Source organism: Pezoporus wallicus, unplaced genomic scaffold, assembly GCF_028554395.1.
Source record: "Pezoporus wallicus isolate ANWC-B61680 ecotype Strahan unplaced genomic scaffold, APGP_CSIRO_Pwel_v1 contig_6382, whole genome shotgun sequence".
NCBI lineage: Eukaryota > Metazoa > Chordata > Aves > Psittaciformes > Psittacidae > Pezoporus > Pezoporus wallicus.
In genome coordinates, this window is record NW_026638015.1 from 165,674 (window position 1) to 173,184 (window position 7,511).

Genomic DNA, 7,511 nt, shown 5'->3' on the forward strand with positions numbered 1-7,511 from the left:
GGAGCCGCGGCCGTTCCACACGCCGCTGTCCCCCCGTCCCAGATGCGCGGAGCCGGACCCTCCGGACGGATGTTGAGGGGGAAAGCGGAGGCGGAGACGGCGCCGGGCAGAGCTGACCCCCCCGTCGAGGCTGCGGGCGGCGCTGTCCGCGGTGCTGCAGGGAGCCCTCCGGCCGCCCAAGGACCGCTCGCTGCCCGCTGCCCGCTGCCCGTCCTCTGCCCGCTGCTCGCTGTCCCCCGCTGCCCGCAGCTTCTGGTGCCTCCCGCACCCACCAGCCCCCCCGGACACCGGGAGCACCGGGGCCTCAAGGCGGGAGAGAAGGAAAGGGCAGGAGAGGCAGAGCGCAGCCCAGCAGAGCCCGGGCAAAGGGAGTCCTCCATGCACTCCCCGGTCTCCAAAATACAGTTAAAAACCGGTCCTGGCGCACGCATCCGCAGACTTGAAAGGCATGACGAACTCTGCTGGGCTGTCACTAACACTCAGTGTTGGGGTTCTCCCCCAGGACCAAAACCATCAGCAGGTGGTTTCCCAATCATGTCACTGCCCCACCAGTTCTGCTTTCTCCTTTCATTGTGGTTATGAGAAAGTGACAAGCAAGAAGAAACAAACGGGGAGGGAGGGCAAGGAGGGAGGAAATCCATCTTCCCTTCCCTCCCCACCTTTCCCTTCTCTCTGCTTCTTAGACCAGCTCTCTCATCCCCCCTCTGCCTCTCACTTGCTCTGTCTCGCAGATACACATGGGTATCATTTCCCCATCTGCTCGACTCTCACACATACACACATAAATACACATAAACAAATAAAAGCCCCACTTTCTCCCTCCTCTGAGTGATCACAGTCTCAAACAAGTTCCCACATCCACTCCTTCACCTCCTCACCCTCCTCTCTTATGTCTCTTGCTCTGGGAGGTAGCACTTAACAAAAGGCTGGTGTTTCATGTCGATGTCTCTGAAATGTTAGCCAGATGTGCCCAGTTCACAGACTTGACCTCTCTCTTCCCCACCTCCTGCAGTCTGGTGTCTTATCCCCGGAGATGAAACCACATTTCTGAACCCCCAGCAGAGAGACCACTGTAAGATAATGCAGACACTTTTCTCGACACATCTCCAGCTCCGGGTGCTTCTCTGCACGATGAAAAGGTTAAAGCCTTTTGCCACTTGCATCCACCACTCAGATACTGCCTTTGCACACCGAGAGGCCCCTGCCACAGCAGCCAGGGAGATACCGTCTTTATCTGGTTACCCTAGGCCAGATCCTGGCATTTCTTTAGTGAGTGTTCAGTCAACTGCTATTAATTTTCTTGCCTGTCTTTGAGGAGCGAGAAGACAAAGCTCTCCTCGCGTCAGCTGGTGCAGAGCCACATGGCTGCACTGAGTGCAGTGAGGCTGCACTGACTTTTGCCAGCTTAACATCTGCCCACACCATTTTTTGCAGTTACCGGCCAAAACGTGGCAAGGACTCCAGCCACTCAGTTGGAGTCTCCTCACCCCAAAGCCCTGACCCCAAATAAATATCATCCTTTCACCTTCCTTTCCCTCCTAATGAAAATAATAATAGTTTCACAACGGTTTGGGTTGGAAATGACCTTAAAGCTCATCCAGTTCCAACCCCTTCCATGGCCAGGGACACCTTCCACTAGAGCAGGGTGCTCCAAGCCCCATCCAACCCGGTCTTGAGCACTGCCAGGGATGGGGCAGCCACAGCTTCTCTGGGCACCCTGTGCCAGCGCCTCAGCACCCTCACAGGGAAGAATTTCTTCCTAATGTCTGATCTGAATCTCTCCTCTTTCAGGTTAAAACCATTCCTCTTGTCCTGTCCCTACAGTGCCATGTAAAAAGCTCCTCTCCAGATTTCATGTAGGCCCCTTTTAGGCACCGGGAGCTGCTCTAAGGTCTCCCCAGACCCTCCTCTTCTCCAGGCTGAACAAGCCCAGCTCTCTCAGCCTGTGTGAAGAAACCTTTGCCACGCTCTGGGTGAACTCATCCGACTGAGGAAGTATCTTCTTCAAAGTCAATTTGATTGCACTTGAGTTGAGTTATTTGATTGGTCTCTTGTTTCAAACTACTACTCCCCCATGGATAGACAAAAGACTGTAATGAACAGCAAGAAGTCTTCTTCCAAAGCTGATCAGTCATGGAGATAAAAATATGTAACCAAACTGAATACAAAACTTTTTAACTTTAACTTAGCCTAGAGCTATGCTCTCTCATTAGTCAGAAAAAGCAGTTTCTAAAGCCGGGATGCCCCATACATGCTCCCTTTAGAGACAGCACTTGCTTCTCTTGCCTTGACATATTCACACATTCCCTGCCAGCGACTTTCACCAACCCCTCTTGCTGTCACCAAAGTGCCCATCTCCTTCCTTCTTAGGTCACGCAGGTGCTGGTCATGAGGAACAGTAACTCCACCCCAGCGTCTGATCCCAGCTTCCAACCCTTCCCCTGGCAACCTATGTTGTGCCAAGCTGTGGGGTGGCACAGGACGGACTTGTGGTTGCCCCACAGCAGAAGGCAGAGGCCAACCTGCCTTCATGTTCAGTGGCCCAAGCTAAGGAAGGGCCTTCCTTGTTCTCTTTTGAGACTAGGACCTGTGACAGCCTAAGTCTCCTGGCATCTCCTTGACTGACACAGCTTGGTCAGTCTTATCTGGAGAGTAGAAGACAGCACATGTCACCTTGTAGGGATCTGCGATACGCCTGGAGCTGGCCATTTTTCATATAATTGCACATCTCCCTTTGTTTCGTCACTGTATGTCCATCACTGTGCTCCCATCCTCTATTTTTGGATGGCTTCTTTGTCTTTCTTTGTTGTTTTCTTTTCAGCTATGCCCAGGAGCTTTGCTGTGCCTGCTGTCTAATCAGCAATTGCTGCTCTTCCATTAACACTTGGCAAGGCTCCATCAGGCTCCTACATCTCAAAAGCTGCCCTCACACCAAAACACCTCAAACACCTATAGAAGCAGGCAAAGCCTCTCCTCTCCCTTCTGGACCTGGGGTGGGAGATACAGGGGCCAGTGGCAAGCGGCCACCTTCATGCTTCATCTTGGCTTGCTACAGCTCCGACCCATACCCATCCTGAGGCAGAGGAGTGCTTACACCACTGGGTAGCACAGGAGATGGGGATGTCTGAAGAGCAGCAAAGGCAGTTAGAGATCATTCACTCTGGTTTCCCTGACAGGCCTGGCAACATCCACCCATTATCCCTGAGAGATTCCCAGTAGCTGTACTCACATGTGCAGTGTAGCCAGCACCAGCTCCAACAGCTTAATGCCAGCCTGCAGCTGCTGAGGGATTTGGGGGTTCACCCTTGGTCCTGCAGCCCCACACTGATGGCAGGGGGAAGAAGCAACACATGTTCAGACACATGCCTCAAGGACAAACCTGCTCACCACCATCCCTGGCCAGGCTTTCCCTTCCCAGCCCCAGCTTATAGAGAGATGCTCTCGTGACACGCTCAGTTCTCCCTCTCCTTCCTTTCCATCCCTCTTCAAAGCACTCAGGTTTTGTTTCTGCCTCACACACACCTTTTCATGCTCGGCTTCCCTCCTTCCAGCACCAGATCCCTTTGCCCTCAGGCAGATCCAGATTGCCTCTCCCAACAGAGCACTGCAGGCAGCCAGCCCCCCCTCCCTCCGACAGACGAACGCCCACAGACCCGCTGAACCCATCCACATGGCTTTAATATTCATAAAAGTCAACCTTAGTCTAAAGAAAATGTGGTTGATGATGAAAGTATTTACATTGCAAATCACTTTTAATAACCCTCCGGTAGTCAGCCTGGTGATACATGCTAGCTAATCCGTCTATCAGCCCAACAACAATACAAACCCAGCTCCGGAGAGGAGAAGCAGGGAGAGAACAAACAGCCAGTGACGGTGAGAAAGGCTCAGCCCCCCCTGAGCACCACCCCATCGAGGGAGATGGGCATGAAGGCTTTGCTCAGCAGTGGGTGAGAGCATTAAAGCATTGACACAGGGAGCAGGAGCGGATGCTCTGCCTGCTTTTGGTAAAGCGAGGAGACACCCCAGGTACCCTGGAGGGGTTGCCAGGGTGGAAGGTGAGCCCCCAGGCTCACAGACCCTCACTGGCATGGAGCTGGCATTGCCTGGCAGGAGACAGCTGCCTAAATGCCAGGGTAGTAACTCAGCCCCCCTGCCTGTGCCCAGGGCTGCAGGCAACAGGGTGATGCCACCCATGGGTGGGCTCTTGTCCTGTGTGTGTTAGTGGGTGAGACACAGCCCACAGGGATATGGGCTGCTCTCCTGAGCCAGCATCATGCATGTGAGAGATGGGAGAAGGGACAGAACCTGGCAGTGACTTGCCCTTAAAGGGCATGAGTTGTGCATTCCCAAAAGGGCTTAGAGCAGTGTAAAGTGTCTGAAACAGATATCACTCTCAGGTCATGTTAGCCTGGAACCTCCCACTGCTGCTCTCCCAGTTAAGGACACACAGGATGGTGTGAGCACAAGTCCTTCTTTTCCCCATCAAGAGCAACCCCTAGGGAAACAGCCTTTCCCCCTCATTCCAGCTGTCCCCAGGCCAGTCACTCATGGATGTGGGGTGGGCCAAGACCCAAAACATCCTGGGACAAAACCAGGCTGCAGGGAGCAAGTGATGCTGCAGGGGAAGGGGCACGAGGACTTGCAGGGCCCGAGGTGGAGGAGGCCATGCTGCTGAGAGAGGAGGAGACCAAAGGCACCCAGCCATGCTCCACGACCTCAGCCAGGCCCCCAGGAGCCATCCACAGCCAGGTCCTCTCATGCTTCATGGCATGCGTGGACCAGAGACAGAGGAACAAAAATACCGCTGCTGAAGCCACATTAGACACATCACTTAGTGCTCAGCTGCTGCCCAGCCTCGCGGGCTGCTCAGAGACACAGGGTAATGAAAGATTCTTTCATTATTTGGGAAATGTCATTTTTAGCACCACTGAGGGATACCAGAGCCACAGCCCCAGGGAGCGGGTGACTGCGTGTAGCCACGCAGCAGATGCAGCCGCAGTGGCCGTGGTGACAGTGACACCAGCAGCACCCATTTCCCTGGGGTTCCTGGCAGGGCACAGCCAGGAAAGCAGAGAACAGCCACCCCGGCCAGGAAGCCAGGTGAGGGTGAATAAGATTTTTGTGACTAATCATAGAATCCCAGACTGGTTTGAGTTGGAAGGGACCTTAAAGCTCATCCAGTTCTGACCCCTGCCATGGGCAGGGACACCTTCCACTAGAGCAGGTTGCTCCAAGCCCCGTCCAACCTGGCCTTGAACACTGCCAGGGATGGGGCAGCCACAGCTTCTCTGGGCACCCTGTGCCAGCTCCTCAGCACCCTCACAGGGAAGAAATTCTACTTTATATCTATCCACACCTGGCCAGTGCAGAGTGGTGCAAGCCACACCAACCTGTGAGCATCCTTGAAATGCCAGGGTACCACCCGACACCCATGCTCTTGGTTTGACCACAGCTATCAGTGCCTTAACCCGTGTGAGGGAGCATGGCAGGCAAAACTTTAGACTTCATCTCACCTGATGTTAACCCTGGGGAAGTTGGCTGTTGGGCACTGCTGATTGCTCAAGCTCATCCAAAGCAGGGCAACCACAGCCAGGGCCTGCTGTGGCTTTCAGGGATGCGCAGGGAGCACACATCTCTGGAGAGAATTAACAGCCTGTTGTGCTGCAATATCCACAGTCAACAATTGTTTGCTTTTTGTGTTTTAAAGGATTGCTGCTGCTGCTATTTTAAGGTTGCACTCAATTTTGTCACATTTGCCATATAAGCGTGACTCCAAATATTTCAATATAATTGTTTTGTTGCAGTCCCTATTCTTGCGACTCTTATTTGCTTTCTGGGTAATGGAAGGGGGAAAGTGCTTCTGAATCACTTCTTTTACACCTATTATCTGGAAAACAAGAAAAGGGGGAGGAAAAAGAGCGGAAATGGAGGGTTGTGCTGCTCCTGGGCTAGTTCCACACCACTGCAAAAGATGGGACATCTCCCCCATGCCCATTGTGCCCTTGGAGCCAGGCAGCACACAGGCCAGGAACCAATCCCCCCTGGCCTCCTGCCTGACCACCAGGGAAAAAGCCAACAGAGGCTCAAGCCCCTTGCACAGATGAATTCGTTAACTTTCCAGTTCAATACCTCATTAATTCATTAACCCACAAACTCACTCACCCGCCTGCTCACACGCAGCGGTGCCCGTGCCGCAGTGAAGGTCTCTGCCTTCCTCCCAGCGCTGCACGGAGCACGGTGCCTGCCACCTCCCCTCCAAAGGCTTTGGAGTCAGTGGCCGTGCTGACACCTTGCAGCCCGGGAGGTTGGTCTGTACCATTTCTATGGGCTGCCGTGCTCTGCAGGAGGTGCCGGTGACTGATGCAGAGCTGCAGGAGAGGACGGCTGCAGGACACACTGGTGCACTAGCGCTGGGTTATGGGCATGGGAGCCAATAACCATCCATGGAGCCAAGACCACGGAGCTCCAGCCACTCGCTGGAGGAGAATCATAGAATCAGCTGGTTTGGAAAACACTTTCAAGATCATCAGCTCCAGCCGTTCCCCAGCACTGCCAAGGGCACCACTAACCCATGGCACTGAGGGCTCATCTACACGGGGTGTGAACACTTCCAGGGACGCTGGCTCCACCACTGCCCTGGGCAGCCTGTTCCAATGCCCGAGCACCCTTTGGGGAAGAGATTGCTCCTAACATCCAATCTGAACCTCCCCTGGTGCAGCTTGAGGCTGTTTCCTCTTGTCCCATCACTTGTTACTTGGGAAAAGAGACCAGACACCTTCTCTCTCCATCCTGAAGAAACTCATCCCAAGTGAGGAGACAAGGCTCAGCCCCAACACAGGCCCTGAACCACCCACCCCAGCCGCCCCATGGCTTGTGGCTCTTCCTGCTCTGGGGGTACCAAGCCAAAACCAAGCCCGTCTGGGGTCTTCCCTGCAGCACCCCCAGGTTTCTCCCCATAGGGGCAGGTATCCAGCAGCCCTGCCTGCAGCTCAGCCACTCTGCCATCACATTTAATGTCTGCTTGCTTTAGTGCACCCCGTGTTTTAAATGTGTGCCTTAAAAAGATGCATTTCCCTCGTTTTGAGGTAATTGCCAGTGTTGCTGGGGGACAAAGAGCTCTGTGTGTGCTCAGCCTCCTGTTTGGATGAGGTTTGTGTTCCACACACATACACTTGTCTAGTGTAGAGTTCCCATTAATGTTAGTGCTACCTACAGATGCCTTCATGGGGAAGGAAACTGAGAAGAATGCAGCAAGTGTGCAAAAACCACAGTAGGTAAAGAAAACAGGAGTTGCTGTGTCCAGAAAGCATTTAACACAGCCAGAACGAAGCAGATCCTCTCTTCCCCAGGAAAGATGCTGCCCATGTCCTGTATCTCCCTGCACCTCGCAGGGACCCTGCTGCCTTCATCCCATGGCCAGTGAGCATGATGGACGCAGTGTCCACAGCACTCACACCTCCCTTGTGTGTGGCTGCCCCACTCCTCAACCTGCTCCCAGACCTCTTCCCAAT